This window comes from Argiope bruennichi, chromosome 7, assembly GCF_947563725.1.
Source record: "Argiope bruennichi chromosome 7, qqArgBrue1.1, whole genome shotgun sequence".
Classification (NCBI taxonomy): Eukaryota; Metazoa; Arthropoda; class Arachnida; order Araneae; family Araneidae; genus Argiope; species Argiope bruennichi.
Window position 1 is genome coordinate 10,715,966 of NC_079157.1, and position 20,664 is coordinate 10,736,629.

Genomic DNA, 20,664 nt, shown 5'->3' on the forward strand with positions numbered 1-20,664 from the left:
ATATCGCAAGCTCCCCGGCGGGGAATCGAACCCCGGTCTCCCGCGTGACAGGCGGGGATACTGACCACTATACTACCGAGGACAGTTACGCTTGCCGAAACCCGGGATCGAAATAGGGACCGTTAGATCTTCAGTCTAACGCTCTCCCAACTGAGCTATTTCGGCACGCCTAGGAGAAATCGGAAAGCAGCTTTATGAGAATGAAACTGGAAAGAATCAGCAAGATGTTATTTGTTCATAAAAGGACGAGAGAAGATACATCTAATAAAGAATTGTGTTACTCAGCGAATGTGGTTTGTCAAGATTTCTAAAGTCAATCGAAAGCGCACATGTAGAATTATTAGTGTTATACAATAAAAACAAAAAGATTAAAGAAATATAGCAAACTCGACGGCGGGGAATCGAACCCCGGTCTCCCGCGTGACAGGCGGGGATACTGACCACTATACTACCGAGGACAGTTACGCTTGCCGAAACCCGGGATCGAACCAGGGACCTTTAGATCTTCAGTCTAACGCTCTCCCAGCTGAGCTATTTCGGCACGCCTAGGAGAAATCGGAAAGCAGCTTTATGAGAATGAAACTGGAAAGAATCAGCAAGATGTTATTTGTTCATAAAAGGACGAGAGAAGATACATCTAAGGAAGAATTGTGTTACTCAGCGAATGTGATTTGTCAAGATTTCTAAAGTAAATCGAAAGAGCACATGTAGAATTATTAGTGTTATCCAATAAAAATAAAAATAAAAATAAAAAGATTAATGTTATATCGCAAACTCCCCGTCGGGGAATCGAACCCCGGTCTCCCGCGTGACAGGCGGGGATACTGACCACTATACTACCGAGGACAGTTACGCTTGCCGAAACCCGGGATCGAAATAGGGACCGTTAGATCTTCAGTCTAACGCTCTCCCAACTGAGCTATTTCGGCACGCCTAGGAGAAATCGGAAAGCAGCTTTATGAGAATGAAACTGGAAAGAATCAGCAAGAGGTTATTTGTTCATAAACAGACGAGAGAAGATACATCTAAGGAAGAATTGTGTTACTCAGCGAATGTGATTTGTCAAGATTTCTAAAGTAAATCGAAAGAGCACATGTAGAATTATTAGTGTTATCCAATAAAAATATTAAAGAAATATCGCAAACTCCCCGGCGGGGAATCGAACCCCGGTCTCCCGCGTGACAGGCGGGGATACTGACCACTATACTACCCAGGACAGTTAAGCTTGCCGAAACCCGGGATCGAACCAGGGACCTTTAGATCTTCAGTCTAACGCTCTCCCAACTGAGCTATTTCGGCACGCCTAGGAGAAATCGGAAAGCAGCTTTACCAGAATGAAATTGGAAAGAATCAGCAAGATGTTATTTGTTCATAAAAGGACGAGAGAAGATACATCTAATAAAGAATTGTGTTACTCAGCGAATGTGGTTTGTCAAGATTTCTAAAGTCAATCGAAAGCCCACATGTAGAATTATTAGTGTTATACAATAAAAACAAAAAGATTAAAGAAATATAGCAAACTCGACGGCGGGGAATCGAACCCCGGACTCCCGCGTGTCAGGCGGGGATACTGACCACTATACTACCGAGGACAGTTACGCTTGCCGAAACCCGGGATCGAACCAGGGACCTTTAGATCTTCAGTCTAACGCTCTCCCAACTGAGCTATTTCGGCACGCCTAGGAGAAATCGGAAAGCAGCTTTACCAGAATGAAATTGGAAAGAATCAGCAAGATGTTATTTGTTCATAAAAGAACGAGAGAAGATACATCTAATAAAGAATTGTGTTACTCAGCGAATGTGATTTGTCAAGATTTCTAAAGTCAATCGAAAGCGCACATGTAGAATTATTAGTGTTATCCAATAAAAATAAAAAGATTAAAGAAATATAGCAAACTCGACGGCGGGGAATCGAACCCCGGTCTCCCGCGTGACAGGCGGGGATACTGACCACTTTACTACCGAGGACAGTTACGCTTGCCGAAACCCGGGATCGAACCAGGGACCTTTAGATCTTCAGTCTATCGCTCTCCCAACTGAGCTATTTCGGCACGCCTAGGAGAAATCGGAAAGCAGTTTTACCAGAATGAAATTGGAAAGAATCAGCAAAATGTTATTTGTTCATAAAAGGACGAGAGATGATACATCTAATAAAGAATTGTGTTACTCAGCGAATGTGGTTTGTCGAGATTTCTAAAGTCAATCGAAAGCGCACATGTAGAATTATTAGTGTTATCTAATAAAAATAGAAAGATTAATGTTATATCGCAAGCTCCCCGGCGGGGAATCGAACCCCGGTCTCCCGCGTGACAGGCGGGGATACTGACCACTATACTACCGAGGACAGTTACGCTTGCCGAAACCCGGGATCGAAATAGGGACCGTTAGATCTTCAGTCTAACGCTCTCCCAACTGAGCTATTTCGGCACGCCTAGGAGAAATCGGAAAGCAGCTTTATGAGAATGAAACTGGAAAGAATCAGCAAGATGTTATTTGTTCATAAAAGGACGAGAGAAGATACATCTAATAAAGAATTGTGTTACTCAGCGAATGTGGTTTGTCAAGATTTCTAAAGTCAATCGAAAGCGCACATGTAGAATTATTAGTGTTATACAATAAAAACAAAAAGATTAAAGAAATATAGCAAACTCGACGGCGGGGAATCGAACCCCGGTCTCCCGCGTGACAGGCGGGGATACTGACCACTATACTACCGAGGACAGTTACGCTTGCCGAAACCCGGGATCGAACCAGGGACCTTTAGATCTTCAGTCTAACGCTCTCCCAGCTGAGCTATTTCGGCACGCCTAGGAGAAATCGGAAAGCAGCTTTATGAGAATGAAACTGGAAAGAATCAGCAAGATGTTATTTGTTCCTAAAAGGACGAGAGAAGATACATCTAAGGAAGAATTGTGTTACTCAGCGAATGTGATTTGTCAAGATTTCTAAAGTAAATCGAAAGAGCACATGTAGAATTATTAGTGTTATCCAATAAAAATAAAAATAAAAATAAAAAGATTAATGTTATATCGCAAACTCCCCGTCGGGGAATCGAACCCCGGTCTCCCGCGTGACAGGCGGGGATACTGACCACTATACTACCGAGGACAGTTACGCTTGCCGAAACCCGGGATCGAAATAGGGACCGTTAGATCTTCAGTCTAACGCTCTCCCAACTGAGCTATTTCGGCACGCCTAGGAGAAATCGGAAAGCAGCTTTATGAGAATGAAACTGGAAAGAATCAGCAAGAGGTTATTTGTTCATAAACAGACGAGAGAAGATACATCTAAGGAAGAATTGTGTTACTCAGCGAATGTGGTTTGTCAAGATTTCTAAAGTCAATCGAAAGCCCACATGTAGAATTATTAGTGTTATACAATAAAAACAAAAAGATTAAAGAAATATAGCAAACTCGACGGCGGGGAATCGAACCCCGGACTCCCGCGTGTCAGGCGGGGATACTGACCACTATACTACCGAGGACAGTTACGCTTGCCGAAACCCGGGATCGAACCAGGGACCTTTAGATCTTCAGTCTAACGCTCTCCCAACTGAGCTATTTCGGCACGCCTAGGAGAAATCGGAAAGCAGCTTTACCAGAATGAAATTGGAAAGAATCAGCAAGATGTTATTTGTTCATAAAAGAACGAGAGAAGATACATCTAATAAAGAATTGTGTTACTCAGCGAATGTGATTTGTCAAGATTTCTAAAGTCAATCGAAAGCGCACATGTAGAATTATTAGTGTTATCCAATAAAAATAAAAAGATTAAAGAAATATAGCAAACTCGACGGCGGGGAATCGAACCCCGGTCTCCCGCGTGACAGGCGGGGATACTGACCACTTTACTACCGAGGACAGTTACGCTTGCCGAAACCCGGGATCGAACCAGGGACCTTTAGATCTTCAGTCTATCGCTCTCCCAACTGAGCTATTTCGGCACGCCTAGGAGAAATCGGAAAGCAGTTTTACCAGAATGAAATTGGAAAGAATCAGCAAAATGTTATTTGTTCATAAAAGGACGAGAGATGATACATCTAATAAAGAATTGTGTTACTCAGCGAATGTGGTTTGTCAAGATTTCTAAAGTCAATCGAAAGCGCACATGTAGAATTATTAGTGTTATCCAATAAAAATATTAAAGAAATATCGCAAACTCCCCGTCGGGGAATCGAACCCCGGTCTCCCGCGTGACAGGCGGGAATACTGACCACTATACTACCGAGGACAGTTACGCTTGCCGAAACCCGGGATCGAACCAGGGACCTTTAGATCTTCAGTCTAACGCTCTCCCAACTGAGGTATTTCGGCAAGCCTAGGAGGAATCGGAAAGCAGCTTTACCAGAATGAAACTGGAAAGAATCAGCAAGATGTTATTTGTTCATAAAATGACGAGAGAATATACATCTAAGGAAGAATTGTGTTACTCAGCGAATGTGGTTTGTCGAGATTTCTAAAGTCAATCGAAAGCGCACATGTAGAATTATTAGTGTTATCTAATAAAAATAGAAAGATTAATGTTATATCGCAAGCTCCCCGGCGGGGAATCGAACCCCGGTCTCCCGCGTGACAGGCGGGGATACTGACCACTATACTACCGAGGACAGTTACGCTTGCCGAAACCCGGGATCGAAATAGGGACCGTTAGATCTTCAGTCTAACGCTCTCCCAACTGAGCTATTTCGGCACGCCTAGGAGAAATCGGAAAGCAGCTTTATGAGAATGAAACTGGAAAGAATCAGCAAGATGTTATTTGTTCATAAAAGGACGAGAGAAGATACATCTAATAAAGAATTGTGTTACTCAGCGAATGTGGTTTGTCAAGATTTCTAAAGTCAATCGAAAGCGCACATGTAGAATTATTAGTGTTATACAATAAAAACAAAAAGATTAAAGAAATATAGCAAACTCGACGGCGGGGAATCGAACCCCGGTCTCCCGCGTGACAGGCGGGGATACTGACCACTATACTACCGAGGACAGTTACGCTTGCCGAAACCCGGGATCGAACCAGGGACCTTTAGATCTTCAGTCTAACGCTCTCCCAGCTGAGCTATTTCGGCACGCCTAGGAGAAATCGGAAAGCAGCTTTATGAGAATGAAACTGGAAAGAATCAGCAAGATGTTATTTGTTCCTAAAAGGACGAGAGAAGATACATCTAAGGAAGAATTGTGTTACTCAGCGAATGTGATTTGTCAAGATTTCTAAAGTAAATCGAAAGAGCACATGTAGAATTATTAGTGTTATCCAATAAAAATAAAAATAAAAATAAAAAGATTAATGTTATATCGCAAACTCCCCGTCGGGGAATCGAACCCCGGTCTCCCGCGTGACAGGCGGGGATACTGACCACTATACTACCGAGGACAGTTACGCTTGCCGAAACCCGGGATCGAAATAGGGACCGTTAGATCTTCAGTCTAACGCTCTCCCAACTGAGCTATTTCGGCACGCCTAGGAGAAATCGGAAAGCAGCTTTATGAGAATGAAACTGGAAAGAATCAGCAAGAGGTTATTTGTTCATAAACAGACGAGAGAAGATACATCTAAGGAAGAATTGTGTTACTCAGCGAATGTGATTTGTCAAGATTTCTAAAGTAAATCGAAAGAGCACATGTAGAATTATTAGTGTTATCCAATAAAAATATTAAAGAAATATCGCAAACTCCCCGGCGGGGAATCGAACCCCGGTCTCCCGCGTGACAGGCGGGGATACTGACCACTATACTACCCAGGACAGTTAAGCTTGCCGAAACCCGGGATCGAACCAGGGACCTTTAGATCTTCAGTCTAACGCTCTCCCAACTGAGCTATTTCGGCACGCCTAGGAGAAATCGGAAAGCAGCTTTACCAGAATGAAATTGGAAAGAATCAGCAAGATGTTATTTGTTCATAAAAGGACGAGAGAAGATACATCTAATAAAGAATTGTGTTACTCAGCGAATGTGGTTTGTCAAGATTTCTAAAGTCAATCGAAAGCCCACATGTAGAATTATTAGTGTTATACAATAAAAACAAAAAGATTAAAGAAATATAGCAAACTCGACGGCGGGGAATCGAACCCCGGACTCCCGCGTGTCAGGCGGGGATACTGACCACTATACTACCGAGGACAGTTACGCTTGCCGAAACCCGGGATCGAACCAGGGACCTTTAGATCTTCAGTCTAACGCTCTCCCAACTGAGCTATTTCGGCACGCCTAGGAGAAATCGGAAAGCAGCTTTACCAGAATGAAATTGGAAAGAATCAGCAAGATGTTATTTGTTCATAAAAGAACGAGAGAAGATACATCTAATAAAGAATTGTGTTACTCAGCGAATGTGATTTGTCAAGATTTCTAAAGTCAATCGAAAGCGCACATGTAGAATTATTAGTGTTATCCAATAAAAATAAAAAGATTAAAGAAATATAGCAAACTCGACGGCGGGGAATCGAACCCCGGTCTCCCGCGTGACAGGCGGGGATACTGACCACTTTACTACCGAGGACAGTTACGTTTGCCGAAACCCGGGATCGAACCAGGGACCTTTAGATCTTCAGTCTATCGCTCTCCCAACTGAGCTATTTCGGCACGCCTAGGAGAAATCGGAAAGCAGTTTTACCAGAATGAAATTGGAAAGAATCAGCAAAATGTTATTTGTTCATAAAAGGACGAGAGATGATACATCTAATAAAGAATTGTGTTACTCAGCGAATGTGGTTTGTCAAGATTTCTAAAGTCAATCGAAAGCACACATGTAGAATTATTAGTGTTATCCAATAAAAATAAAAAGATTATTGATATATCGCAAACTCCCCGCCGGGGAATCGAACCCCGGTCTCCCGCATGACAGGCGGGGATACTGACCACTATACTACCGAGGACAATTACGCTTGCCGAAACCCGGGATCGAACCAGGGACCTTTAGATCTTCAGTCTAACGCTCTCCCAACTGAGCTATTTCGGCACGCCTAGGAGAAATAGGAAAGCAGCTTTATGAGAATGAAACTGGAAAGAATCAGCAAGATGTTATTTGTTCCTAAAAGGACGAGAGAAGATACATCTAAGGAAGAATTGTGTTACTCAGCGAATGTGATTTGTCAAGATTTCTAAAGTAAATCGAAAGAGCACATGTAGAATTATTAGTGTTATCCAATAAAAATAAAAATAAAAATAAAAAGATTAATGTTATATCGCAAACTCCCCGTCGGGGAATCGAACCCCGGTCTCCCGCGTGACAGGCAGGGATACTGACCACTATACTACCGAGGACAGTTACGCTTGCCGAAACCCGGGATCGAACCAGGGAACTTTAGATCTTCAGTCTAACGCTCTCCCAACTGAGCTATTTCGGCACGCCTAGGAGAAATCGGAAAGCAGCTTTACCAGAATGAAATTGGAAAGAATCAGCAAGATGTTATTTGTTCATAAAAGGACGAGAGAAGATACATCTAATAAAGAATTGTGTTACTCAGCGAATGTGGTTTGTCAAGATTTCTAAAGTCAATCGAAAGCGCACATGTAGAATTATTAGTGTTATCCAATAAAAATAAAAAGATTAAAGAAATATAGCAAACTCGACGGCGGGGAATCGAACCCCGGTCTCCCGCGTGACAGGCGGGGATACTGACCACTATACTACCAAAGACAGTTACGCTTGCCGACACCCGGGATCGAACCAGGGACCTTTAGATCTTCAGTCTAACGCTCTCCCAACTGAGCTATTTCGGCACGCCTAGGAGAAATCGGAAAGCAGCTTTATGAGAATGAAACTGGAAAGAATCAGCAAGATGTTATTTGTTCATAAAAGGACGAGAGAAGATACATCTAAGGAAGAATTGTGTTACTCAGCGAATGTGATTTGTCAAGATTTCTAAAGTCAATCGAAAGCGCACATGTAGAATTATTAGTGTTATCCAATAAAAATAAAAAGATTAAAGAAATATAGCAAACTCGACGGCGGGGAATCGAACCCCGGTCTCCCGCGTGACAGGCGGGGATACTGACCACTTTACTACCGAGGACAGTTACGCTTGCCGAAACCCGGGATCGAACCAGGGACCTTTAGATCTTCAGTCTATCGCTCTCCCAACTGAGCTATTTCAGCACGCCTTGGAGAAATCGGAAAGCAGTTTTACCAGAATGAAATTGGAAAGAATCAGCAAAATGTTATTTGTTCATAAAAGGACGAGAGATGATACATCTAATAAAGAATTGTGTTACTCAGCGAATGTGGTTTGTCAAGATTTCTAAAGTCAATCGAAAGCGCACATGTAGAATTATTAGTGTTATCCAATAAAAATATTAAAGAAATATCGCAAACTCCCCGTCGGGGAATCGAACCCCGGTCTCCCGCGTGACAGGCGGGAATACTGACCACTATACTACCGAGGACAGTTACGCTTGCCGAAACCCGGGATCGAACCAGGGACCTTTAGATCTTCAGTCTAACGCTCTCCCAACTGAGGTATTTCGGCAAGCCTAGGAGGAATCGGAAAGCAGCTTTACCAGAATGAAACTGGAAAGAATCAGCAAGATGTTATTTGTTCATAAAATGACGAGAGAATATACATCTAAGGAAGAATTGTGTTACTCAGCGAATGTGGTTTGTCGAGATTTCTAAAGTCAATCGAAAGCGCACATGTAGAATTATTAGTGTTATCTAATAAAAATAGAAAGATTAATGTTATATCGCAAGCTCCCCGGCGGGGAATCGAACCCCGGTCTCCCGCGTGACAGGCGGGGATACTGACCACTATACTACCGAGGACAGTTACGCTTGCCGAAACCCGGGATCGAAATAGGGACCGTTAGATCTTCAGTCTAACGCTCTCCCAACTGAGCTATTTCGGCACGCCTAGGAGAAATCGGAAAGCAGCTTTATGAGAATGAAACTGGAAAGAATCAGCAAGATGTTATTTGTTCATAAAAGGACGAGAGAAGATACATCTAATAAAGAATTGTGTTACTCAGCGAATGTGGTTTGTCAAGATTTCTAAAGTCAATCGAAAGCGCACATGTAGAATTATTAGTGTTATACAATAAAAACAAAAAGATTAAAGAAATATAGCAAACTCGACGGCGGGGAATCGAACCCCGGTCTCCCGCGTGACAGGCGGGGATACTGACCACTATACTACCGAGGACAGTTACGCTTGCCGATACCCGGGATCGAACCAGGGACCTTTAGATCTTCAGTCTAACGCTCTCCCAGCTGAGCTATTTCGGCACGCCTAGGAGAAATCGGAAAGCAGCTTTATGAGAATGAAACTGGAAAGAATCAGCAAGATGTTATTTGTTCCTAAAAGGACGAGAGAAGATACATCTAAGGAAGAATTGTGTTACTCAGCGAATGTGATTTGTCAAGATTTCTAAAGTAAATCGAAAGAGCACATGTAGAATTATTAGTGTTATCCAATAAAAATAAAAATAAAAATAAAAAGATTAATGTTATATCGCAAACTCCCCGTCGGGGAATCGAACCCCGGTCTCCCGCGTGACAGGCGGGGATACTGACCACTATACTACCGAGGACAGTTACGCTTGCCGAAACCCGGGATCGAAATAGGGACCGTTAGATCTTCAGTCTAACGCTCTCCCAACTGAGCTATTTCGGCACGCCTAGGAGAAATCGGAAAGCAGCTTTATGAGAATGAAACTGGAAAGAATCAGCAAGAGGTTATTTGTTCATAAACAGACGAGAGAAGATACATCTAAGGAAGAATTGTGTCACTCAGCGAATGTGATTTGTCAAGATTTCTAAAGTAAATCGAAAGAGCACATGTAGAATTATTAGTGTTATCCAATAAAAATATTAAAGAAATATCGCAAACTCCCCGGCGGGGAATCGAACCCCGGTCTCCCGCGTGACAGGCGGGGATACTGACCACTATACTACCCAGGACAGTTAAGCTTGCCGAAACCCGGGATCGAACCAGGGACATTTAGATCTTCAGTCTAACGCTCTCCCAACTGAGCTATTTCGGCACGCCTAGGAGAAATCGGAAAGCAGCTTTACCAGAATGAAATTGGAAAGAATCAGCAAGATGTTATTTGTTCATAAAAGGACGAGAGAAGATACATCTAATAAAGAATTGTGTTACTCAGCGAATGTGGTTTGTCAAGATTTCTAAAGTCAATCGAAAGCCCACATGTAGAATTATTAGTGTTATACAATAAAAACAAAAAGATTAAAGAAATATAGCAAACTCGACGGCGGGGAATCGAACCCCGGACTCCCGCGTGTCAGGCGGGGATACTGACCACTTTACTACCGAGGACAGTTACGCTTGCCGAAACCCGGGATCGAACCAGGGACCTTTAGATCTTCAGTCTATCGCTCTCCCAACTGAGCTATTTCGGCACGCCTAGGAGAAATCGGAAAGCAGTTTTACCAGAATGAAATTGGAAAGAATCAGCAAAATATTATTTGTTCATAAAAGGACGAGAGATGATACATCTAATAAAGAATTGTGTTACTCAGCGAATGTGGTTTGTCAAGATTTCTAAAGTCAATCGAAAGCACACATGTAGAATTATTAGTGTTATCCAATAAAAATAAAAAGATTATTGATATATCGCAAACTCCCCGCCGGGGAATCGAACCCCGGTCTCCCGCATGACAGGCGGGGATACTGACCACTATACTACCGAGGACAATTACGCTTGCCGAAACCCGGGATCGAACCAGGGACCTTTAGATCTTCAGTCTAACGCTCTCCCAACTGAGCTATTTCGGCACGCCTAGGAGAAATAGGAAAGCAGCTTTATGAGAATGAAACTGGAAAGAATCAGCAAGATGTTATTTGTTCCTAAAAGGACGAGAGAAGATACATCTAAGGAAGAATTGTGTTACTCAGCGAATGTGATTTGTCAAGATTTCTAAAGTCAATCGAAAGCGCACATGTAGAATTATTAGTGTTATCCAATAAAAATAAAAAGATTAAAGAAATATAGCAAACTCGACGGCGGGGAATCGAACCCCGGTCTCCCGCGTGACAGGCGGGGATACTGACCACTATACTACCGAAGACAGTTACGCTTGCCGACACCCGGAATCGAAACAGGGACCTTTAGATCTTCAGTCTAACGCTCTCCCAACTGAGCTATTTCGGCACGCCTAGGAGAAATCGGAAAGCAGCTTTATGAGAATGAAACTGGAAAGAATCAGCAAGATGTTATTTGTTCATAAAAGGACGAGAGAAGATACATCTAAGGAAGAATTGTGTTACTCAGCGAATGTGATTTGTCAAGATTTCTAAAGTAAATCGAAAGAGCACATGTAGAATTATTAGTGTTATCCAATAAAAATAAAAATAAAAATAAAAAGATTAATGTTATATCGCAAACTCCCCGTCAGGGAATCGAACCCCGGTCTCCCGCGTGACAGGCGGGGATACTGACCACTATACTACCGAGGACAGTTACGCTTGCCGAAATCCGGGATCGAACCAGGGACCTTTAGTCTAACGCTCTCCCAACTGAGCTATTTCGGCACGCCTAGGGGAATCGGAAAGCAGCTTTACCAGAATGAAACTGGAAAGAATCAGCAAGATGTTATTTGTTCATAAAAGGACTAGAGAATATACATCTAATTAAGAATTGTGTTACTCAGCGAATGTGGTTTGTCGAGATTTCTAAAGTCAATCGAAAGAGCACATGTAGAATTATTAGTGTTATCTAATAAAAATAAAAAGATTAATGTTATATCGCAAACTCCCCGCCGGGGAATCGAACCCCGGTCTCCCGCGTGACAGGCGGGGATACTGACCACTATACTACCGAGGACAGTTACGCTTGCCGAAACCCGGGATCGAAATAGGGACCGTTAGATCTTCAGTCTAACGCTCTCCCAACTGAGCTATTTCGGCACGCCTAGGAGAAATCGGAAAGCAGCTTTATGAGAATGAAACTGGAAAGAATCAGCAAGAGGTTATTTGTTCATAAAAGGACGAGAGAAGATTCATCTAAGGAAGAATTGTGTTACTCAGCGAATGTGATTTGTCAAGATTTCTAAAGTAAATCGAAAGAGCACATGTAGAATTATTAGTGTTATCCAATAAAAATATTAAAGAAATATCGCAAACTCCCCGGCGGGGAATCGAACCCCGGTCTCCCGCGTGACAGGCGGGGATACTGATCACTATACTACCGAGGACAGTTAAGCTTGCCGAAACCCGGGATCGAACCAGGGACCTTTAGATCTTCAGTCTAACGCTCTCCCAACTGAGCTATTTCGGCACGCCTAGGAGAAATCGGAAAGCAGCTTTACCAGAATGAAATTGGAAAGAATCAGCAAGATGTTATTTGTTCATAAAAGGACGAGAGAAGATACATCTAATAAAGAATTGTGTTACTCAGCGAATGTGGTTTGTCAAGATTTCTAAAGTCAATCGAAAGCGCACATGTAGAATTATTAGTGTTATCCAATAAAAATAAAAAGATTAAAGAAATATAGCAAACTCGACGGCGGGGAATCGAACCCCGGTCTCCCGCGTGACAGGCGGGGATACTGACCACTATACTACCGAAGACAGTTACGCTTGCCGACACCCGGAATCGAACCAGGGACCTTTAGATCTTCAGTCTAACGCTCTCCCAACTGAGCTATTTCGGCACGCCTAGGAGAAATCGGAAAGCAGCTTTATGAGAATGAAACTGGAAAGAATCAGCAAGATGTTATTTGTTCATAAAAGGACGAGAGAAGATACATCTAAGGAAGAATTGTGTTACTCAGCGAATGTGATTTGTCAAGATTTCTAAAGTCAATCGAAAGCGCACATGTAGAATTATTAGTGTTATCCAATAAAAATAAAAAGATTAAAGAAATATAGCAAACTCGACGGCGGGGAATCGAACCCCGGTCTCCCGCGTGACAGGCGGGGATACTGACCACTTTACTACCGAGGACAGTTACGCTTGCCGAAACCCGGGATCGAACCAGGGACCTTTAGATCTTCAGTCTATCGCTCTCCCAACTGAGCTATTTCGGCACGCCTAGGAGAAATCGGAAAGCAGTTTTACCAGAATGAAATTGGAAAGATTCAGCAAAATGATATTTGTTCATAAAAGGACGAGAGATGATACATCTAATAAAGAATTGTGTTACTCAGCGAATGTGGTTTGTCAAGATTTCTAAAGTCAATCGAAAGCGCACATGTAGAATTATTAGTGTTATCCAATAAAAATATTAAAGAAATATCGCAAACTCCCCGTCGGGGAATCGAACCCCGGTCTCCCGCGTGACAGGCGGGAATACTGACCACTATACTACCGAGGACAGTTACGCTTGCCGAAACCCGGGATCGAACCAGGGACCTTTAGATCTTCAGTCTAACGCTCTCCCAACTGAGGTATTTCGGCAAGCCTAGGAGGAATCGGAAAGCAGCTTTACCAGAATGAAACTGGAAAGAATCAGCAAGATGTTATTTGTTCATAAAATGACGAGAGAATATACATCTAAGGAAGAATTGTGTTACTCAGCGAATGTGGTTTGTCGAGATTTCTAAAGTCAATCGAAAGCGCACATGTAGAATTATTAGTGTTATCTAATAAAAATAGAAAGATTAATGTTATATCGCAAGCTCCCCGGCGGGGAATCGAACCCCGGTCTCCCGCGTGACAGGCGGGGATACTGACCACTATACTACCGAGGACAGTTACGCTTGCCGAAACCCGGGATCGAAATAGGGACCGTTAGATCTTCAGTCTAACGCTCTCCCAACTGAGCTATTTCGGCACGCCTAGGAGAAATCGGAAAGCAGCTTTATGAGAATGAAACTGGAAAGAATCAGCAAGATGTTATTTGTTCATAAAAGGACGAGAGAAGATACATCTAATAAAGAATTGTGTTACTCAGCGAATGTGGTTTGTCAAGATTTCTAAAGTCAATCGAAAGCGCACATGTAGAATTATTAGTGTTATACAATAAAAACAAAAAGATTAAAGAATTATAGCAAACTCGACGGCGGGGAATCGAACCCCGGTCTCCCGCGTGACAGGCGGGGATACTGACCACTATACTACCGAGGACAGTTACGCTTGCCGAAACCCGGGATCGAAATAGGGACCGTTAGATCTTCAGTCTAACGCTCTCCCAACTGAGCTATTTCGGCACGCCTAGGAGAAATCGGAAAGCAGCTTTATGAGAATGAAACTGGAAAGAATCAGCAAGAGGTTATTTGTTCATAAACAGACGAGAGAAGATACATCTAAGGAAGAATTGTGTTACTCAGCGAATGTGATTTGTCAAGATTTCTAAAGTAAATCGAAAGAGCACATGTAGAATTATTAGTGTTATCCAATAAAAATATTAAAGAAATATCGCAAACTCCCCGGCGGGGAATCGAACCCCGGTCTCCCGCGTGACAGGCGGGGATACTGACCACTATACTACCCAGGACAGTTAAGCTTGCCGAAACCCGGGATCGAACCAGGGACCTTTAGATCTTCAGTCTAACGCTCTCCCAACTGAGCTATTTCGGCACGCCTAGGAGAAATCGGAAAGCAGCTTTACCAGAATGAAATTGGAAAGAATCAGCAAGATGTTATTTGTTCATAAAAGGACGAGAGAAGATACATCTAATAAAGAATTGTGTTACTCAGCGAATGTGGGTTGTCAAGATTTCTAAAGTCAATCGAAAGCGCACATGTAGAATTATTAGTGTTATCCAATAAAAATAAAAAGATTAAAGAAATATAGCAAACTCGACGGCGGGGAATCGAACCCCGGTCTCCCGCGTGACAGGCGGGGATACTGACCACTTTACTACCGAGGACAGTTACGCTTGCCGAAACCCGGGATCGAACCAGGGACCTTTAGATCTTCAGTCTATCGCTCTCCCAACTGAGCTATTTCGGCACGCCTAGGAGAAATCGGAAAGCAGTTTTACCAGAATGAAATTGGAAAGAATCAGCAAAATGTTATTTGTTCATAAAAGGACGAGAGATGATACATCTAATAAAGAATTGTGTTACTCAGCGAATGTGGTTTGTCAAGATTTCTAAAGTCAATCGAAAGCACACATGTAGAATTATTAGTGTTATCCAATAAAAATAAAAAGATTATTGATATATCGCAAACTCCCCGCCGGGGAATCGAACCCCGGTCTCCCGCATGACAGGCGGGGATACTGACCACTATACTACCGAGGACAATTACGCTTGCCGAAACCCGGGATCGAACCAGGGACCTTTAGATCTTCAGTCTAACGCTCTCCCAACTGAGCTATTTCGGCACGCCTAGGAGAAATAGGAAAGCAGCTTTATGAGAATGAAACTGGAAAGAATCAGCAAGATGTTATTTGTTCCTAAAAGGACGAGAGAAGATACATCTAAGGAAGAATTGTGTTACTCAGCGAATGTGATTTGTCAAGATTTCTAAAGTAAATCGAAAGAGCACATGTAGAATTATTAGTGTTATCCAATAAAAATAAAAATAAAAATAAAAAGATTAATGTTATATCGCAAACTCCCCGTCGGGGAATCGAACCCCGGTCTCCCGCGTGACAGGCAGGGATACTGACCACTATACTACCGAGGACAGTTACGCTTGCCGAAACCCGGGATCGAACCAGGGAACTTTAGATCTTCAGTCTAACGCTCTCCCAACTGAGCTATTTCGGCACGCCTAGGAGAAATCGGAAAGCAGCTTTACCAGAATGAAATTGGAAAGAATCAGCAAGATGTTATTTGTTCATAAAAGGACGAGAGAAGATACATCTAATAAAGAATTGTGTTACTCAGCGAATGTGGTTTGTCAAGATTTCTAAAGTCAATCGAAAGCGCACATGTAGAATTATTAGTGTTATCCAATAAAAATAAAAAGATTAAAGAAATATAGCAAACTCGACGGCGGGGAATCGAACCCCGGTCTCCCGCGTGACAGGCGGGGATACTGACCACTATACTACCGAAGACAGTTACGCTTGCCGACACCCGGGATCGAACCAGGGACCTTTAGATCTTCAGTCTAACGCTCTCCCAACTGAGCTATTTCGGCACGCCTAGGAGAAATCGGAAAGCAGCTTTATGAGAATGAAACTGGAAAGAATCAGCAAGATGTTATTTGTTCATAAAAGGACGAGAGAAGATACATCTAAGGAAGAATTGTGTTACTCAGCGAATGTGATTTGTCAAGATTTCTAAAGTAAATCGAAAGAGCACATGTAGAATTATTAGTGTTATCCAATAAAAATAAAAATAAAAATAAAAAGATTAATGTTATATCGCAAACTCCCCGTCGGGGAATCGAACCCCGGTCTCCCGCGTGACAGGCGGGGATACTGACCACTATACTAACGAGGACAGTTACGCTTGCCGAAACCCGGGATCGAACCAGGGACCTTTAGATCTTCAGTCTAACGCTCTCCCAACTGAGCTATTTCGGCACGCCTAGGAGAAATCGGAAAGCAGCTTTACCAGAATGAAACTGGAAAGAATCAGCAAGATGTTATTTGTTCATAAAAGGACGAGAGAATATACATCTAATTAAGAATTGTGTTACTCAGCGAATGTGGTTTGTCGAGATTTCTAAAGTCAATCGAAAGCGCACATGTAGAATTATTAGTGTTATCTAATAAAAATAAAAAGATTAATGTTATATCGCAAGCTCCCCGGCGGGGAATCGAACCCCGGTCTCCCGCGTGACAGGCGGGGATACTGACCACTATACTACCGAGGACAGTTACGCTTGCCGAAACCCGGGATCGAAATAGGGACCGTTAGATCTTCAGTCTAACGCTCTCCAAACTGAGCTATTTCGGCACGCCTAGGAGAAATCGGAAAGCAGCTTTATGAGAATGAAACTGGAAAGAATCAGCAAGAGGTTATTTGTTCATAAAAGGACGAGAGAAGATTCATCTAAGGAAGAATTGTGTTACTCAGCGAATGTGATTTGTCAAGATTTCTAAAGTAAATCGAAAGAGCACATGTAGAATTATTAGTGTTATCCAATAAAAATAAAAAGATTAAAGAAATATAGCAAACTCGACGGCGGGGAATCGAACCCCGGTCTCCCGCGTGACAGGCGGGGATACTGACCACTATATTACCGAGGACAGTTACGCTTGCCGAAACCCGGGATCGAACCAGGGACCTTTAGATCTTCAGTCTATCGCTCTCCCAACTGAGCTATTTCGGCACGCCTAGGAGAAATCGGAAAGCAGTTTTACCAGAATAAAATTGGAAAGAATCAGCAAAATGTTATTTGTTCATAAAAGGACGAGAGATGATGCATCTAATAAAGAATTGTGTTACTCAGCGAATGTGGTTTGTCAAGATTTCTAAAGTCAATCGAAAGCGCACATGTAGAATTATTAGTGTTATCCAATAAAAATAAAAAGATTATTGATATATCGCAAACTCCCCGCCGGGGAATCGAACCCCGGTCTCCCGCATGACAGGCGGGGATACTGACCACTATACTACCGAGGACAATTACGCTTGCCGAAACCCGGGATCGAACCAGGGACCTTTAGATCTTCAGTCTAACATTCTCCCAACTGAGCTATTTCGGCACGCCTAGGAGAAATAGGAAAGCAGCTTTATGAGAATGAAACTGGAAAGAATCAGCAAGATGTTATTTGTTCATAAAACGACGAGAGAAGATACATCTAAGGAAGAATTGTGTTACTCAGCGAATGTGATTTGTCAAGATTTCTAAAGTAAATCGAAAGAGCACATGTAGAATTATTAGTGTTATCCAATAAAAATAAAAATAAAAAGATTAATGTTATATCGCAAACTCCCCGTCGGGGAATCGAACCCCGGTCTCCCGCGTGACAGGCAGGGATACTGACCACTATACTACCGAGGACAGTTACGCTTGCCGAAACCCGGGATCGAACCAGGGAACTTTAGATCTTCAGTCTAACGCTCTCCCAACTGAGCTATTTCGGCACGCCTAGGAGAAATCGGAAAGCAGCTTTACCAGAATGAAATTGGAAAGAATCAGCAAGATGTTATTTGTTCATAAAAGGACGAGAGAAGATACATCTAATAAAGAATTGTGTTACTCAGCGAATGTGGTTTGTCAAGATTTCTAAAGTCAATCGAAAGCGCACATGTAGAATTATTAGTGTTATCCAATAAAAATAAAAAGATTAAAGAAATATAGCAAACTCGACGGCGGGGAATCGAACCCCGGTCTCCCGCGTGACAGGCGGGGATACTGACCACTATACTACCGAAGACAGTTACGCTTGCCGACACCCGGAATCGAAACAGGGACCTTTAGATCTTCAGTCTAACGCTCTCCCAACTGAGCTATTTCGGCACGCCTAGGAGAAATCGGAAAGCAGCTTTATGAGAATGAAACTGGAAAGAATCAGCAAGATGTTATTTGTTCATAAAAGGACGAGAGAAGATACATCTAAGGAAGAATTGTGTTACTCAGCGAATGTGATTTGTCAAGATTTCTAAAGTAAATCGAAAGAGCACATGTAGAATTATTAGTGTTATCCAATAAAAATAAAAATAAAAATAAAAAGATTAATGTTATATCGCAAACTCCCCGTCGGGGAATCGAACCCCGGTCTCCCGCGTGACAGGCGGGGATACTGACCACTATACTACCGAGGACAGTTACGCTTGCCGAAATCCGGGATCGAACCAGGGACCTTTAGTCTAACGCTCTCCCAACTGAGCTATTTCGGCACGCCTAGGGGAATCGGAAAGCAGCTTTACCAGAATGAAACTGGAAAGAATCAGCAAGATGTTATTTGTTCATAAAAGGACTAGAGAATATACATCTAATTAAGAATTGTGTTACTCAGCGAATGTGGTTTGTCGAGATTTCTAAAGTCAATCGAAAGAGCACATGTAGAATTATTAGTGTTATCTAATAAAAATAAAAAGATTAATGTTATATCGCAAACTCCCCGCCGGGGAATCGAACCCCGGTCTCCCGCGTGACAGGCGGGGATACTGACCACTATACTACCGAGGACAGTTACGCTTGCCGAAACCCGGGATCGAAATAGGGACCGTTAGATCTTCAGTCTAACGCTCTCCCAACTGAGCTATTTCGGCACGCCTAGGAGAAATCGGAAAGCAGCTTTATGAGAATGAAACTGGAAAGAATCAGCAAGAGGTTATTTGTTCATAAAAGGACGAGAGAAGATTCATCTAAGGAAGAATTGTGTTACTCAGCGAATGTGATTTGTCAAGATTTCTAAAGTAAATCGAAAGAGCACATGTAGAATTATTAGTGTTATCCAATAAAAATATTAAAGAAATATCGCAAACTCCCCGGCGGGGAATCGAACCCCGGTCTCCCGCGTGACAGGCGGGGATACTGATCACTATACTACCGAGGACAGTTAAGCTTGCCGAAACCCGGGATCGAACCAGGGACCTTTAGATCTTCAGTCTAACGCTCTCCCAACTGAGCTATTTCGGCACGCCTAGGAGAAATCGGAAAGCAGCTTTACCAGAATGAAATTGGAAAGAATCAGCAAGATGTTATTTGTTCATAAAAGGACGAGAGAAGATACATCTAATAAAGAATTGTGTTACTCAGCGAATGTGGTTTGTCAAGATTTCTAAAGTCAATCGAAAGCGCACATGTAGAATTATTAGTGTTATCCAATAAAAATAAAAAGATTAAAGAAATATAGCAAACTCGACGGCGGGGAATCGAACCCCGGTCTCCCGCGTGACAGGCGGGGATACTGACCACTATACTACCGAAGACAGTTACGCTTGCCGACACCCGGAATCGAACCAGGGACCTTTAGATCTTCAGTCTAACGCTCTCCCAACTGAGCTATTTCGGCACGCCTAGGAGAAATCGGAAAGCAGCTTTATGAGAATGAAACTGGAAAGAATCAGCAAGATGTTATTTGTTCATAAAAGGACGAGAGAAGATACATCTAAGGAAGAATTGTGTTACTCAGCGAATGTGATTTGTCAAGATTTCTAAAGTAAATCGAAAGAGCACATGTAGAATTATTAGTGTTATCCAATAAAAATAAAAATAAAAATAAAAAGATTAATGTTATATCGCAAACTCCCCGTCGGGGAATCGAACCCCGGTCTCCCGCGTGACAGGCGGGGATACTGACCACTATACTAACTAGGACAGTTACGCTTGCCGAAACCCGGGATCGAACCAGGGACCTTTAGATCTTCAGTCTAACGCTCTCCCAACTGAGCTATTTCGGCACGCCTAGGAGAAATCGGAAAGCAGCTTTACCAGAATGAAACTGGAAAGAATCAGCAAGATGTTATTTGTTCATAAAAGGACTAGAGAATATACATCTAATTAAGAATTGTGTTACTCAGCGAATGTGGTTTGTCGAGATTTCTAAAGTCAATCGAAAGAGCACATGTAGAATTATTAGTGTTATCTAATAAAAATAAAAAGATTAATGTTATATCGCAAACTCCCCGCCGGGGAATCGAACCCCGGTCTCCCGCGTGACAGGCGGGGATACTGACCACTATACTACCGAGGACAGTTACGCTTGCCGAAACCCGGGATCGAAATAGGGACCGTTAGATCTTCAGTCTAACGCTCTCCCAACTGAGCTATTTCGGCACGCCTAGGAGAAATCGGAAAGCAGCTTTATGAGAATGAAACTGGAAAGAATCAGCAAGAGGTTATTTGTTCATAAAAGGACGAGAGAAGATTCATCTAAGGATGAATTGTGTTACTCAGCGAATGTGATTTGTCAAGATT

At 42.6% G+C, this 20,664-nt stretch overlaps 23 non-coding genes across 23 annotated transcripts; all 23 read right to left on the bottom strand.

The window, feature by feature from the left end:
* Positions 1-10: 10 nt before the first annotated feature.
* Positions 11-82, bottom strand: Trnad-guc (transfer RNA aspartic acid (anticodon GUC)). Its single transcript has one exon. It is a non-coding gene; the product is annotated as a tRNA-Asp (tRNA).
* Positions 83-468: 386 nt separating this feature from the next.
* Trnaf-gaa (transfer RNA phenylalanine (anticodon GAA)) lies at positions 469-541 on the bottom strand. The gene has a single exon. It is a non-coding gene; the product is annotated as a tRNA-Phe (tRNA).
* A 685-nt stretch (positions 542-1,226) lies between these two features.
* Positions 1,227-1,299, bottom strand: Trnaf-gaa (transfer RNA phenylalanine (anticodon GAA)). Its single transcript has one exon. It is a non-coding gene; the product is annotated as a tRNA-Phe (tRNA).
* A 303-nt stretch (positions 1,300-1,602) lies between these two features.
* Positions 1,603-1,675, bottom strand: Trnaf-gaa (transfer RNA phenylalanine (anticodon GAA)). Its single transcript has one exon. It is a non-coding gene; the product is annotated as a tRNA-Phe (tRNA).
* Positions 1,676-2,272: 597 nt separating this feature from the next.
* Positions 2,273-2,344, bottom strand: Trnad-guc (transfer RNA aspartic acid (anticodon GUC)). Its single transcript has one exon. It is a non-coding gene; the product is annotated as a tRNA-Asp (tRNA).
* Positions 2,345-2,730: 386 nt separating this feature from the next.
* Positions 2,731-2,803, bottom strand: Trnaf-gaa (transfer RNA phenylalanine (anticodon GAA)). Its single transcript has one exon. It is a non-coding gene; the product is annotated as a tRNA-Phe (tRNA).
* Positions 2,804-3,494: 691 nt separating this feature from the next.
* Positions 3,495-3,567, bottom strand: Trnaf-gaa (transfer RNA phenylalanine (anticodon GAA)). The gene has a single exon. It is a non-coding gene; the product is annotated as a tRNA-Phe (tRNA).
* A 967-nt stretch (positions 3,568-4,534) lies between these two features.
* On the bottom strand, positions 4,535-4,606 carry Trnad-guc (transfer RNA aspartic acid (anticodon GUC)). The gene has a single exon. It is a non-coding gene; the product is annotated as a tRNA-Asp (tRNA).
* Positions 4,607-4,992: 386 nt separating this feature from the next.
* Trnaf-gaa (transfer RNA phenylalanine (anticodon GAA)) lies at positions 4,993-5,065 on the bottom strand. Its single transcript has one exon. It is a non-coding gene; the product is annotated as a tRNA-Phe (tRNA).
* Positions 5,066-5,750: 685 nt separating this feature from the next.
* On the bottom strand, positions 5,751-5,823 carry Trnaf-gaa (transfer RNA phenylalanine (anticodon GAA)). The gene has a single exon. It is a non-coding gene; the product is annotated as a tRNA-Phe (tRNA).
* Positions 5,824-6,126: 303 nt separating this feature from the next.
* On the bottom strand, positions 6,127-6,199 carry Trnaf-gaa (transfer RNA phenylalanine (anticodon GAA)). The gene has a single exon. It is a non-coding gene; the product is annotated as a tRNA-Phe (tRNA).
* A 679-nt stretch (positions 6,200-6,878) lies between these two features.
* Positions 6,879-6,951, bottom strand: Trnaf-gaa (transfer RNA phenylalanine (anticodon GAA)). The gene has a single exon. It is a non-coding gene; the product is annotated as a tRNA-Phe (tRNA).
* A 1,731-nt stretch (positions 6,952-8,682) lies between these two features.
* Positions 8,683-8,754, bottom strand: Trnad-guc (transfer RNA aspartic acid (anticodon GUC)). Its single transcript has one exon. It is a non-coding gene; the product is annotated as a tRNA-Asp (tRNA).
* Positions 8,755-9,898: 1,144 nt separating this feature from the next.
* Trnaf-gaa (transfer RNA phenylalanine (anticodon GAA)) lies at positions 9,899-9,971 on the bottom strand. Its single transcript has one exon. It is a non-coding gene; the product is annotated as a tRNA-Phe (tRNA).
* Positions 9,972-10,650: 679 nt separating this feature from the next.
* Trnaf-gaa (transfer RNA phenylalanine (anticodon GAA)) lies at positions 10,651-10,723 on the bottom strand. The gene has a single exon. It is a non-coding gene; the product is annotated as a tRNA-Phe (tRNA).
* A 1,428-nt stretch (positions 10,724-12,151) lies between these two features.
* Trnaf-gaa (transfer RNA phenylalanine (anticodon GAA)) lies at positions 12,152-12,224 on the bottom strand. The gene has a single exon. It is a non-coding gene; the product is annotated as a tRNA-Phe (tRNA).
* Positions 12,225-13,567: 1,343 nt separating this feature from the next.
* Positions 13,568-13,639, bottom strand: Trnad-guc (transfer RNA aspartic acid (anticodon GUC)). Its single transcript has one exon. It is a non-coding gene; the product is annotated as a tRNA-Asp (tRNA).
* Positions 13,640-14,395: 756 nt separating this feature from the next.
* Positions 14,396-14,468, bottom strand: Trnaf-gaa (transfer RNA phenylalanine (anticodon GAA)). Its single transcript has one exon. It is a non-coding gene; the product is annotated as a tRNA-Phe (tRNA).
* A 679-nt stretch (positions 14,469-15,147) lies between these two features.
* On the bottom strand, positions 15,148-15,220 carry Trnaf-gaa (transfer RNA phenylalanine (anticodon GAA)). Its single transcript has one exon. It is a non-coding gene; the product is annotated as a tRNA-Phe (tRNA).
* Positions 15,221-16,299: 1,079 nt separating this feature from the next.
* Positions 16,300-16,372, bottom strand: Trnaf-gaa (transfer RNA phenylalanine (anticodon GAA)). Its single transcript has one exon. It is a non-coding gene; the product is annotated as a tRNA-Phe (tRNA).
* A 221-nt stretch (positions 16,373-16,593) lies between these two features.
* On the bottom strand, positions 16,594-16,665 carry Trnad-guc (transfer RNA aspartic acid (anticodon GUC)). Its single transcript has one exon. It is a non-coding gene; the product is annotated as a tRNA-Asp (tRNA).
* Positions 16,666-19,310: 2,645 nt separating this feature from the next.
* Trnaf-gaa (transfer RNA phenylalanine (anticodon GAA)) lies at positions 19,311-19,383 on the bottom strand. The gene has a single exon. It is a non-coding gene; the product is annotated as a tRNA-Phe (tRNA).
* Positions 19,384-20,074: 691 nt separating this feature from the next.
* On the bottom strand, positions 20,075-20,147 carry Trnaf-gaa (transfer RNA phenylalanine (anticodon GAA)). The gene has a single exon. It is a non-coding gene; the product is annotated as a tRNA-Phe (tRNA).
* Positions 20,148-20,664: the final 517 nt, after the last annotated feature.